A 15000-nucleotide genomic window follows, 5' to 3' on the forward strand; every position below is an offset into this window, starting at 1 on the left:
CCTACCGGTGATTTGTCACTCTTCCATACATCCTGCTTCTCAGTGCTCTGCTCTGCTCTCTCCTTCACCCCCTATGTTCCTCTTCCTCTCAGTGTGCTCTCACTCTCTCCTTCCCCCTCTCTCTTTCTTTCTCTCTTTCTGCTGGTTCAAACTAAAGCACATAAACAGATATACAGTACAGTCCCCTGGATAATCTATCCAGCCTGAGCGGTCCGGGATTTAACATTAACACAGATGGGTACTTAGTTCAATAAAACCCTTGAACCAGCCCTGGCCACACAAACATCATCTCTGCGTTTGTTTCAAAAGCACATGGATTTGGAGGATTAGGGGCCCGGGCAGGACCCAGGCTAGGCGCTGGAGCTACATTTGGCAAGAGCACACAGCACTCTCACAAATACACACACACACACACACAGCACTCTCACAAATACACAAATACACACACACACACACACACACACACACACACACACACACACACACACACACACACACACACACACACACACACACACACACACACACAGCACTCTCACAAATACACACACACACACACACACACACAGCACTCTCACAAATACACACACACACACACACACACACACACACACACACACATAGCACTCTCACAAATACACACACACACACACAGCACTCTCACAAATACACACACACACACACACACACACACACACACACACACTCATGTAAACACACACTCACACTCACACTCACAAATACACAGAAGCACACACACACACACACAAACACACACACATACACATATACACTCATGTAAACACACACTCACTCTCACAAATACACACACATACACACACATACACACACACAGCCCTCTCACAAATACACACACACAAGAGTACACATACATGCCCGTTCACATACACGTGTGGACACACACACATGCATAAGCAGTTTTCTAGGGACTGAAAACCGTAAATTGCTGCATAACAGGAAATGTGCTAAGGTTTGATTTCCCACAGACAGACTGACCATGGAGAGACCTACAGACAGACTGTGATATGGGGAGACCCACAGCCACATCCGGGGGGCTGATCTGAAAACACACTGCTGCTTCACTGAAAACTGAGAAATCCCTGTAGAGCGCTGCCCCCTTCTGCCACATGGAACTCCAGCTGCCAGCTGTGTGGCTGGGAAGGGGGGGGGGGGGGGGGGGGGGTGGGGGCGGGGGCTGTGTGGGCAGAGGGCAGTCAGGGAGTGGGTTAACGATTAACTGCCACATGCTAAGACACCCCTGCTGGACTCGCACGCAACACTCCCGCTGACTAAACACCCCGTCAGGGCAGAGAGAGGTTAAATATGGCCTCCAGCTCTATCCATCTGAGGCTTACAGCTCCTCTCTTAGGCAAGTGAGCCAGCAGGACAGACTGGAAGTGTCCCAGCATCCTCTGCTCTCTGGAACCGTCCCAGCATCCTCTGCTCTCTTGAACTGCTAGGGCTCCTGTGTTTGAGACTAAGAGGTTCTGTGTTTGTCAGTGAGGAAGATGAGGTCCTGTGTTTGTTAGTGAGGAAGATGAGGTCCTGTGTTTGTTAGTGAGGAAGATGAGGTCCTGTGTTTGTCAGTGAGGAAGATGAGGTCCTGTGTTTGTTAGTGAGGAAGATGAGGTCCTGTGTTTCTTAGTGTGGAAGATGAGGTCCTGTGTTTGTCAGTGAGGAAGATGAGGTCCTGTGTTTGTTAGTGAGGAAGATGAGGTCCTGTGTTTGTGTGGAAGATGAGGTCCTGTGTTTGTCAGTGAGAAAGATGAGGTCCTGTGTTTGTTAGTGAGGAAGATGAGGTCCTGTGTTTGTGTGGAAGATGAGGTCCTGTGTTTGTCAGTGAGAAAGATGAGGTCCTGTGTTTGTTAGTGAGGAAGATGAGGTCCTGTGTTTGTGTGGAAGATGAGGTCCTGTGTTTCTTAGTGAGGAAGATGAGGTCCTGTGTTTGTTAGTGAGGGGGCTGGGCACGCTCAGAACAGATGCAGAGCCACCACTGCTGTAATCCACCAGCCTTCTCTGAGAGCCAGTGGAAAATTAGGCACATGTCCTGGTTCATCACACATTAGTTAGATTTTAGTTCATACGGATGTGCTATGTGCTATGTGCTATGCGCTATGTGCTATGTGTGGCCATGTAGTCTGCACAGGTATGGACTAAATTGACGCATCTTCAGCTCTGAGTGTGCCTGACAGGCGCTGAGCTGAGTATTGGTAAGGGCCAACTAATGCCCAAGGAGCTGAGTATTGGTAGGGGCCAACTGATGCCGAAGGACAGCATCTTCAGCTCTGAGTGTGCCTCACAGGCGCAGAGCTGAGTATTGGTAAGGGCCAACTGATGCCCAAGGACAGCATCATCAGGGAGGCAACTGATGCCCCAGGACAGCATCATCAGGGAACTGATGCCCCAGGACAGCATCATCAGGGAGGCAACTTATGCCCCAGGACAGCATCATCAGGGAGCCAACTGATGCCCCAGGACAGCATCATCAGGGAGCCAACTGATGCCCCAGGACAGCATCATCAGGGGGGCAAATGCATGTACTCACCCAGCGTCGTTTCCGTATCCACATATTAAGGCATCCTTTGCCCCCTCGATCTTGTAATAGTTATCTATAAGACAGAAAGGAAGTAAATGGATAAATAAGTACATTTATGAAACATATAGCTATTTGGTAATTGAAAAAAGCGTAATTTCTTCCATCATTAGTGATGAGGGATTTTGAGGACTACTGGGTCTCATTCCTCTGATATGATATGAGACATTCTCCATTACACTCACTCTATATACCTTTGGGCTTGAGACCTTCTCCATTAGCCTCAGTTTATATACCTCTGGGCTTGAGACCTTCTCTATTAGCCTCAGTTTATATACCTTTCAACACATCGTGCAGTATGGTATGTTATGGTACAGTGTGCTATGGAATACACCAGTAAAGGATAGCACATATGATGTCCAGATGAGTATAGTATGTTACGGGATACATTAGCATAGCTAGTAAAGGATAGCATATATGATGACCAGAGGAGTGTGGTATGTTATGGTATAAATTAGCATAGCTAGTAAAGGATAGCATATATGATGACCAGAGGAGTGTGGTATGTTATGGTATAAATTAGCATAGCTAGTAAAGGGTAGCATATATGATGACCAGAGGAGTGTGGTATGTTATGGTATACATTAGCATAGCTAGTAAAGGATAGCATATATGATGACCAGAGGAGTGTGGTATGTTATGGTATACATTAGCATAGCTAGTAAAGGATAGCATATATGATGACCAGAGGAGTGTGGTATGTTATGGTATACATTAGCATAGCTAGTAAAGGATAGCATATATGATGACCACAGGTAAGGTATAGGTAAGTAGCAACAGGGAGTGGTCCTGAGATCAAGTTGCTAAACACACTAAGATCATGGGGTCGATTCCAAGGAAGCACACACACCTAGGCTGCTGAAAAACATGTACGCTATTTCTGTACTTTATAGGGAAATTTCGGGAATTTTCAACCTGGGCTCTTTTTTTTAGATCGGTTTGGGTCCAAGCAGGGAACATGGAAATAATCTCTTCAGAGATACACCTGTGTCCGTTTACCCCAGTAACTGTTTGTACAGTCAGAGATACACCTGTGTCCGTTTACCCCAGTAACTGTTTGTACAGTCAGAGATACACCTGTGTCCGTTTACCCCAGTAACTGTTTGTACAGTCAGAGATACACCTGTGTCCGTTTACCCCAGTAACTGTTTGTACAGTCAGAGATACACCTGTGTCCGTTTACCCCAGTAACTGTTTGTAGAGTCAGAGATACACCTGTGTCCGTTTACCCCAGTAACTGTTTGTACAGTCAGAGATACACCTGTGTCCGTTTACCCCAGTAACTGTTTGTACAGTCAGAGATACACCTGTGTCCGTTTACCCCAGTAACTGTTTGTACAGTCAGAGATACACCTGTGTCCGTTTACCCCAGTAACTGTTTGTACAAGTCAGAGATACACCCTGTGTCCGTTTACCCCAGTAACTGTTTGTGCAGTCAGAGATACACCTGTGTCCGTTTACCCCAGTAACTGTTTGTACAGTCAGAGATACACCTGTGTCCGTTTACCCCAGTAACTGTTTGTACAGTCAGAGATACACCTGTGTCCGTTTACCCCAGTAACTGTTTGTACAGTCAGAGATACACCTGTGTCCGTTTACCCCAGTAACTGTTTGTACAGTCAGAGATACACCTGTGTCCGTTTACCCCAGTAACTGTTTGTACAGTCAGAGATACACCTGTGTCCGTTTACCCCAGTAACTGTTTGTACAGTCAGAGATACACCTGTGTCCATTTACCCCAGTAACTGTTTGTACAGTCAGAGATACACCTGTGTCCGTTTACCCCAGTAACTGTTTGTACAGTCAGAGATACACCTGTGTCCGTTTACCCCAGTAACTGTTTGTACAGTCAGAGATACACCTGTGTCCGTTTACCCCAGTAACTGTTTGTACAGTCAGAGATACACCTGTGTCCGTTTACCCCAGTAACTGTTTGTACAGTCAGAGATACACCTGTGTCCGTTTACCCCAGTAACTGTTTGTACAGTCAGAGATACACCTGTGTCCGTTTACCCCAGTAACTGTTTGTACAGTCAGAGATACACCTGTGTCCGTTTACCCCAGTAACTGTTTGTACAGTCAGTGTTTCACTTGTCTCTGTTTCCCGTCTCTGAGGTAGCACCCAGTTCAGTGCCTGGAGTTGATTGACCAAACCGTGTGGTGCTGGAGTGGGCACTCAAAGGAGAGCGCCTCCCTTCGCTAAACATCTGCAGGCATGGAAGGATTATGAAACGATGGGCCCCTGGCCCTGGACATGTAAAAGGCCCCCCTCCCCTTTGCGCGGGGCTGCAAAAATTGTGCGCTCGCAATACATTACTTAAATGTAATGACATTTCACCTGTAACTAAATTCACCTGTACCTTAACAGGATTTACAGCGCACATACACATTTTCTAACACAGCGCAGGTACACTCAAATAAAGCCAACAGCAAATTAACAAAATACACCTCTTTCAAACACAAATAAGAGATAAATAACAGCGACTTCATGCAGAGGCTCTGGCTTAGGGCCCCCCTGAGCTCATGGGCCCCTGGGCCTGGGCCCGGTAGGCCCATTCGGTAATCCATCCCTGCCTGCAGGCCCTGAATGTGGTGCTACATCAGACACACGTGTACCTCTGAAGGGATCCTTGCCATGTTGTCAGACCCTTATGAGAACATTAAGGAGCCTTACGTTTCCTTATAGATAAACTCCTCTGCTACATGAGGACAAGACGGTGAACGCACCTTCGTTGGTGTTGAAGTCGGTCATGGACAGCCAGGTCCTGTTATTGCAGACGAACTGGTCATCGGCGTTGTAGGAGGAGTTGACGCAGTGGGCGGAGCTCCGCACACACTTCTGCCGCAGCATGCCCATGAAGAGCTGCAGGCCAATCAGAGCGAAGACACTCAGACAGAACAAGGTGAGGATCATGACGTCCGCCAGCTTCTTCACGGACTGAATCAGCGCACCCACAATGGTCTTCAGGCCTGCAGGAAGACAGAGAGTTCTAGAACTCACAGAACCAAACTGAACTCCCACCAGCAGAATTGTTTAACCAGAACATGGCAGGAGTTATTAGTAAATTCCTCATTAATCAGAGTTAAGTAATAACAGCTGATACGGTATGCAGTTATTGAAATAACGCAGACTGAAGCAAATCGTTCCATCTTAAATTGGGACTTTTAATGACTTTTAATCAAAGCACAGATTTGTAAGGCAAGGTGAAAATGAAAGTGAAAGTACCTGGAATGACTGATATTGTTTTTAGCGCTCTGAGAACTCTGAACGTCCGCAGCGCAGAGACATTGCCGAGGTCCACAAACTCTGTCAAATAGCTGTGAAAGGCAGGGACGACACGGGGAGAATGCACACCGTTAGAAATACAGACAGCTTAAATGGTGCTAAAATACAGATGCTAATTAACGTTGGTCTGGTCAGTTTCAGTGAAATGCTTGTGCCTGTGTCTCCCCCCATCCCCCCTTCCTATCTCCACCCGGCCGACCTCAAGCAGATAGGTCCCCCCTTATGTGCCGTGGTTCTGCTTAAGGTTCCTTCCTGACTAACAGGGAGTTTTTTCTTGCCCGTGTTGCCATTGTGCTTGCATTAAGGGGGTTCAGGCTCTGGGCTCTGTAAAGCGCCTAGAGACAATTGTTTCGCTATATAAATAAAATAAAATTGAATTGAATTGAATTGTGCCATTAAATTCTGCTTTCCCTTCAAAACTCTACTTTTTGAAATTCTAGTTTTAGCTGAATTACTGAAAAGGAGAAACCATTTGAATATTAAAAAACAATCGCAAACGCGTAAATATATAAATGAAAGAGTGCCGATACGGGTCACTCCAGTAAACTGTGTCAGCGGCAAATGACTGTAGAGCAAATATGTATAGTCCCCTCAGCGGGAGTGCTGGTGAGATGAACAGGCTTTTCTGTTCGGAGGATGAAAAGCCTGAAGGGTAAATGATTAAAAGCTGTAACCTCAAAGCCTCATGGGAAAGCAAAACAATCCTGCAGATCCTGTCCAATATGTCAAAACTGTCAGCTCTCAAAGGCTCCCACTGTACTGAAATGAACTCCAACTACCACCATCACAAACACACCAGCTCACTTCACGGACACTCCGAAGCGTACACAACCCTCACCAACACACCACCACACTTCACAGACACTCCGAAGCATACACAACCATCACAAACACACCAGCTCACTTCACAGACACTCCGAACAATACACAACCCTCACAAACACACCAGCTCACTTCACAGACACTCCGAAGCGTACACAACCCTCACAAACACACCAGCTCACTTCACAGACACTCCGAAGCGTACACAACCCTCACCAACACACCACCACACTTCACAGACACTCCGAACAATACACAACCCTCACAAACACACTACCACACTTCACAGACACTCCGAAGCGTACACAACACTCACAAACACACCAGCTCACTTCACAGACACTCCGAACAGTACACAACCCTCACAAACACACCAGCTCACTTCATGGACACTCTGAAGCATACACAACCCTCACCAACACACCAGCTCACTTCACAGACACTCTGAAGCATACACAACACTCACAAACACACCAGCTCACTTCACAGACACTCCGAACAATACACAACCCTCACAAACACACCAGCTCACTTCACAGACACTCCGAACAATACACAACCATCACAAACACACCACAACACTTCACAGACACTCCGAAGCGTACACAACCCTCACAAACACACTACCACACTTCACAGACACTCCGAAGCGTACACAACCCTCACCAACACACCAGCTCACTTCACAGACACTCTGAAGCATACACAACACTCACAAACACACCAGCTCACTTCACAGACACTCCGAACAGTACACAACCCTCACAAACACACCACGACACTTCACAGACACTCAGAAGTGTAAACCACTGACACTTCTTGACAAGTTCAGGGAAACAGCTTGGCCAACGACAGCTTAAACACTAGAACTCGTGTTTGTCAGAACTTGAGGCTTGTTTGGCCATTGTTGGTCATACGTACATTGCATACTTAAAATATACCTTCAGGAGGGTTCTCTCTGCTCTCTCTGCTGTAAGTGCTCTGTGTGGGTGATAATCCACAACCACTTTCACAGGCACTCAGGCTAATGCTGAAACTACCTGCATCACTCTCATTCCCTCTCTCCCTCTCTCTCTCTCTTTCTCTCCTCCCCCCTTCTCTCTCTCATTCCCTCTCTCTCTCTCCCATCTCTCTCTCCTCCCCCCTTCTCTCTATCTCCCTCTCTATCTCCTCTCCCTTCCCTCTCTCTCTCTCTCGCTCTCCTTCCATCTCTCTCATTCCCTCTCTCTCTCTCTCCTCTCTATCTCTCTCCTCCACCCTTCTCTCTCTCTCCCTCTCTCTCTCCTTCTATCTCTCTCTCCTCTCTCCCTTTTCTCCTCATCATTCCCTCTCTCTCCTCCCCCTTCCCTCTCTCTCTCCTCCCCCCTTCTCTCTCTTTCCTCTCCCTTCCCCCTCTCTAGGGATGGAAGCTGAGCATTTAGAGGAGTTTTTATCAGCCTTACTGCAGTCATGTCAGTCTCTCAGATCGTCCATAGGGATGGAAGCTGAGCGTTTAGAGGAGTTGTATCAGCTTTACTGCAGTCATGTCAGCTTTACTGCAGTCATGTCAGCTTTACTGCAGTCATGTCAGTCACTCAGGTCACCAGGCAGGTGGACAGACACAAACAGCCTGACTGACAGACAAGCAGATGGACGGCCGGACACACAGTCACTGGTGTCCTCTGATGTCCAGCGCTGTGTGTCCGTGCAGGTCCGTGTGTTAGGGCAAACACTGGCTCAACCCCAAAGGCTTAGCATTATCCAGAATATTCACTGCCATATTTAAAAAATAAAATTACAGTTGTGACCTGAAAGCGCAGGCACCCTGTGTGTGTGTTTTTTTTTCTTTTTTTCCTGTTTGTTATGGATAGACTTCCCTGCCGGAGAATTATGGAGCCAGACACGCAAAGGCAGGGGATTGACATCTCAGTGGCTTTGCCCTGCAGTGCAGGAGCGGCTCTGGGCAGGCCTGGGGCTGGAGGAGGAAACAGGCTCTGGGTCTCTGGTCACAACAAAGAGCTGCAGAGGCTGAACCAGAACTAACCCAAATCTGTGTCAACAGTCTGGTGTCCTTTGGGTGTGTTGTTCATCACCATGGACAGCGCCCAGTTGATTTCTCCTCCACAGATTGCACACCCAGCTGCACCTGTACCTGACTGCAGCTGAGCCTGATGATACTGTAGGTGAGGTGTAAGCCCCCAGTGTCTTTAAGCCCCCAGTGTCTTTAAGCCCCCAATCCCGATGAGCCCAGTGCGCTCTGACTGGTCAGCTAGGCAGGCAATAAGGATTGCGTTACGAAATTGCGTCATGATGTGACAAAGGGAAAGGGCCGGAATTCGAATCAGGTGTTTCAGGCTGCTGAGAAAAGTGGTTTCCGTGAGAGAGAGTTACTCCCTCTGGGGTGCACTTGTAACTTTGTGGGATTGTAACTTTGCAGACCGTTAACATGTACAAAAACATCGTAAAGGAAAGGTGAAAAACATAAGAGCATAATAGGTCCTCTTTAAAACATTTAAAGACTTTTTATCTGTGTTCTGGGATCAGATGAGGGCCACATCTATTTCTACAGTCAGATGTTCTCTGCATTCAGCACCACGGACAGCGGCATGTTGAGTCCTTTCTCCTCTCTCTCTCTTTCCTCTCTCTTTCCTCTCTCTTTCTCCATCTCCTCTCCTCTCTCTCTCCCTCCTCTTTCTCTCCTTTCTCTCTCTCACTCCCTCTATCTGTGTCTCTCTCTCCTCTCTCCTCTCTCTCTCTCCCTCTCTCCCTCTCTCTCACCTGGCGTCCTCATCCTTTGATTGCACAGTTTGGCCACTGTTTGACCTCCTGAGACTGGCAGTGGTAGAGAGGAAGTGACCTCCTGAGACTGGCAGTGGTAGAGAGGAAGTGACATCAGTGTCAGATGAGGGGCCATATCTGTCCCTACTTTCTGATGTTCTCAGGGTAATGATCAGGACCACAGACTCTGGTGTCAACATAGCCAGGGAACTGCACTGCACAGCACCACACAGTTTCTACACAAACTCAACCCCAACCTCCAGAAACACACACACACACACACACACACACACACACACACACACACACACACTCACAGCACACACACACACACACACACACACACACACACACGACACACACACACACACACACACACACACACACACACACACACATCCACAGAGGACAAAACCCACTTGAGATATAGACTGGTTGGAGTGAGAGCATTAGTTGGACCGTCATCATCAGGTCAGCTCTCAAGGGTTTTGACCCAACAACCTTCTTCAGCCAGTACCGCTCCTTCCACATTCAGTTAAGCTGCCATTCCTCTAATCAACTCGGCCGTCCTACACAGAAATGGCCCTAGTGTATAAAGAACACTGACTAGTGATTCGCCTGTTCTGTGAGGGGTGAAGAGAATATTAATTCATCTTTTTTTGGACTTGGTGGGAGAAAACAGGAAATGTTTCCAACTGAGTCCTCTCTTGCATCAGTACTGCCTCACCCTAAATCAGCCCAGCTGGGTTGGTCTCAGACACAGATGGCTTTATTCTGCTATCCCACACAGCATTGCACTGGCTCCAATGAGCTGCTTGAACTCTCAGGAGAGAAAAACTAATATTTTTTCTCTTTTTTACGGTAAATGCCAGGAGAGCACAGAGAGGAGCCATGTCTGCCCAACCCCTCAGGCATAACCCTGCCTCCTATTGGCTCCCCGACCCAATGACCCTGCCTCCTATTGGCTCCCCCACCCAATGACCCTGCCTCCCATTGGCTCCCCCACCCAATGACCCTGCCTCCCATTGGCTCCCCCACCCAATTACCCTGCCTCCCATTGGCTCCCCCACCCAATGGCCCTGCCTCCCATTGGCTCCCCCACCCAATGACCCTGAGGAAGGTGTGTGTTTTCCAAAAATCCAATAACTGCATGTGAGTTTGAGTGAAGATATTTATCATTTGGCCCTGGGCTGCTCACGCCATGATGGTGACAAAAAGGGACAAAATGTTGGGCTTTTGAATGGCATCAAACTAATAACTGCCTCTCATTTGAGTGTGTGATGCTATTTGTCTGCGCCGGTATTCAACTCACGCCATGCTGATGAGTGTGTGATGCTATTTGTCTGCGCCTGTATTCTACTCACGCCATGCTGATGAGTGTGTGATGCTATTTGTCTGTGCCTGTATTGTACTCACGCCATGCTGATGAGTGTGTGATGCTATTTGTGTGCGCCTGTATTGTACTCACGCCATGCTGATGAGTATGTGATGCTATTTGTGTGCGCCTGTATTGTACTCACGCCATGCTGATGAGTATGTGATGCTATTTGTGTGCGCCTGTATTGTACTCACGCCATGCTGATGAGTGTGTGATGCTATTTGTGTGCGCCTGTATTGTACTCACGCCATGCTGATGAGTGTGTGATGCTATTTGTGTGCGCCTGTATTGTACTCACGCCATGCTGATGAGTATGTGATGCTATTTGTGTGCGCCTGTATTGTACTCACGCCATGCTGATGAGTGTGTGATGCTATTTGTGTGCGCCGGTATTGTACTCACGCCATGCTGATGAGTGTGTGATGCTATTTGTGTGCGCCTGAATGCTACTCACGCCATGCTGATGAGTGTGTGATGCTATTTGTGTGCGCCTGTATTCTACTCACGCCATGCTGATGAGTGTGTGATGCTATTTGTGTGCGCCGGTATTGTACTCACGCCATGCTGATGAGTGTGTGATGCTATTTGTCTGCGCCGGTATTGTACTGGGGCGTCAGTGGTACAGTGGTAGAGAAGTCGTTTAGTAATCAGAAGGTTGCTAGTTCGATTCCCTGTCGAAGTGTCCTTGAGCAAGACACTGAACCCCTAATTGCTCCTGATGAGCAGTGTGCCATCAGTGTAAATGTAAAATGTGTATCCATTGTAAGTCGTACATATGTAAGTCGCTTTGGATAAAAGCGTCTGCTAAATGACTAAATGTACTCACGCCATGCTGATGACGCTGAAGTCAAGCCAGTTCCAGGGGTCCCTGAGGAAGGTGAAGGGCCCCACACAGAACCCCCTGGCCAGGATCTTGATTCCGGACTCGAACGTGTAGATGCCTGTGAACATGTACCTGAGCAGGGAGGGGGAGAGAGAGAGAGAGAGATAGGCACTGGGGTGAGTATGTGAACCACACACACACATGCACACACACACACACACACACACACGTGTGTGCCTGAGCTGGGAGAGAGAGAGAGAGAGAGAGAGAGAGAGAGAGACAGCGAGAGAGAGAGAGACAGAAAGAAAGAGAGGGGGCTGAGGGCATCAGCAGGGAATCCCACACTAGCAGGAAGCACCGCTGATGCAGACATGGGAGGCAGGGCCAGACAGCAGATAGAGTCTGTTTGGGATCCGGCCCAGATCTGGCCTTGTTCTGGGGGTTGATGCTGGCATTGCCCAATCAGAGTCTTTAGACTGTCACTGTCTCTGTGCTGACATTGCCCAATCAGAGTCTTTAGACTGTCTCTGTCTCTGTCTCTGTGCTGGCATTGCCCAATCAGAGTCTTTAGACTGTCTCTGTCTCTGTGCTGGCATTGCCCATTCTGAGTCTTTAGACTGTCTCTGTCTCTGTGCTGGCATTGCCCAATCTGAGTCTTTAGACTGTCTCTGTCTCTGTGCTGGCATTGCCCAATCTGAGTCTTTAGACTGTCTCTGTCTCTGTCTCTGTGCTGGCATTGCCCATTCTGAGTCTTTAGACTGTCTCTGTCTCTGTGCTGGCATTGCCCAATCTGAGTCTTTAGACTGTCACTGTCTCTGTCTCTGTGCTGGCATTGCCCAATCTGACGGATTGGTCTTTAGACTCTGTCTTCTAGTCTTTGTCTCTGTCTGTGTGCTGTTTTTGCAGATGTCCAAGTGACTTAAACTGATTTACTTCCCTCTACCACTATATTTGAATAATGCATCCAAAGCCTCACTCCATAACTCTGACCAATTCTAACAGCAATTAAAGGCGTGCTGCTGGTCACTGGACTGGGTCAAATCTAACAGCACGGCGTGCTGCTGGTCTGCTGACTGGGTCAGTGACTCTGCGTTCATACTAGCACGCTATCCAATACTATTCCACATACTACGTACAGCGCTACGCTTCTTCAAATACTGCATTCATCTATTAGGAATATGACAAATAGAGCATACTATACTACTAGACAACTTGACTTTAAATCCTTAATTAAGCCGAAGTAAATGACTATGACTCATAATAGCATGGTGGCCTAGCGGCAGCCATAGCAATGGAATGGACACGATTACATCATTACCCATCTACATGCATGCACTCCCAGTCATGTGAACCTGCATGCTTCTGTCCTCATTCAAGAAGCATGTTAGGATAGGTTAGGATAGGTTAGGATAGGTTGGGATAGGTTAGGATAGGTTAAGATAGGTCAGGATAGGTTGGGATAGGTTAGGATAGGTTAGGATAGGTTAGGATAGGTTAAGATAGGTCAGGATAGGTTGGGATAGGTTAGGATAGGTTAGGATAGGTTAGGATAGGTTAAGATAGGTCAGGATAGGTTGGGATAGGTTAGGATAGGTTAGGATAGGTTAGGATAGGTTAGGATAGGTTGGGATAGGTTGGGATAGGTTAGGATAGGTTAGGATAGGTTAGGATAGGTTGGGATAGGTTAGGATAGGTTAGGATAGGTTGGGATAGGTTAGGATAGGTTAGGATAGGTTAGCCATGAAGTAGCCGTATGGAGCCGCCTGTGAGTTACCCACAGCATGCCACATCATTCATCATCTTTCATTAAAGGTGAGTAGCTGACCAGCCATTCAAGTGTAGTGCTGGGCGAGTGTGTCATCCAATTTGGCTGAGACAATCTGTTCACATGTAGGTCACAGTGCACTCACTCACTCACTCACTCTCGGAGAGCAGCCAGACATGTGTTATGCCAAAGTTTGCCTCCAGTAAGCCCCTCAATACATTAAAGTGCCCTGGAATGGGCCGCAGGTTAAACAGTGTTTGACGAGGGATTTAACCCACTGCAGAGGTGAGACAGAGAGGACTAGGTACATCTCTCTCTCTCTCTCTCTCTCTCTCTCTCTCTCTCGCTCTCTCTCTCTCTCTCTCTCTCGCTCTCTCTCTCTCTCTCGCTCTCTCTCTCCCTCCCACTCTCTCTCTCTATATATATCTATCTCTATCTTTCTCTCTTTCACCCACTCTGTCTATATATCTATCTCTCTCTCTCTCTCTCTCTCTCTCTCGCTCTCTCTCTCCCTCCCACTCTCTCTCTCTATATATATATATCTATCTCTATCTTTCTCTCTTTCACCCACTCTGTCTATATATCTATCTCTATCTCCCTCCCTCCCTCTCTCTCTCTCTTCCTCTCTCTCTCTCTCTATATATATATATACGTATACTGTATCTCTCTCTCCCTCTCTGTCAATCCATCTCTCTCCCAGTCTAAATAACATAACCCTTTAATGAAATACAACAGGATGTGACATCACACAGAGCCGTGTGGCATTCCACATTCCGGATGCAGAGGCGACAGCGACGCCGATGTACTTACAACATCAGTCCTACATACTGTCAACCTGGATTAGAGCAGTTATCTTCATGGGATATCGCTTAGCACTTACAGTAATTCTCTCTGCAGCTTCTTCATCAGACTCAGCGTGATGGGAATAACAGGAGAGAGCGTGATGGGAATAACGGGAGAGAGCGTGATGGGAGTGACAGGAGAGAGCGTGATGGGAATAACAGGAGAGAGCGTGATGGGAATAACAGGAGAGAGCGTGATGGGAGTGACGGGAGAGAGCGTGATGGGAGAGAGCGTGATGGGAATAACAGGAGAGAGCGTGATGGGAATAACAGGAGAGAGCGTGATGGGAGAGAGCGTGATGGGAATAACAGGAGAGAGCGTGATGGGAGTGACGGGAGAGAGCGTGATGGGAGTGACAGGAGAGAGCGTGATGGGAATAACAGGAGAGAGCGTGATGGGAATAACGGGAGAGAGCGTGATGGGAGTGACAGGAGAGAGCGTGATGGGAATAACAGGAGAGAGCGTGATGGGAATAACAGGAGAGAGCGTGATGGGAATAACAGGAGAGAGCGTGATGGGAATAACAGGAGAGAGCGTGATGGGAGTGACGGGAGAGAGCGTGATGGGAATAACAGGAGAGAGCGTGATGGGAATAACAGGAGAGAGCGTGATGGGAGTGACGGGAGAGAGCGTGATGGGAGTGACGGGAGAGAGCGTGATGGGAATAACAGGAGAGAGCGTGATGGGAATAACAGGAGAGAGCGTGATGGGA

General features: G+C 47.8%; 1 pseudogene; it reads right to left on the reverse strand.

The window, feature by feature from the left end:
- LOC105892315 overlaps positions 1–15000 on the reverse strand; it is an 88901-nt pseudogene that overhangs the window by 42519 nt on the left and 31382 nt on the right.

Source organism: Clupea harengus, chromosome 25 (assembly GCF_900700415.2).
Source record: "Clupea harengus chromosome 25, Ch_v2.0.2, whole genome shotgun sequence".
NCBI classification, from domain to species: Eukaryota; Metazoa; Chordata; class Actinopteri; order Clupeiformes; family Clupeidae; genus Clupea; species Clupea harengus.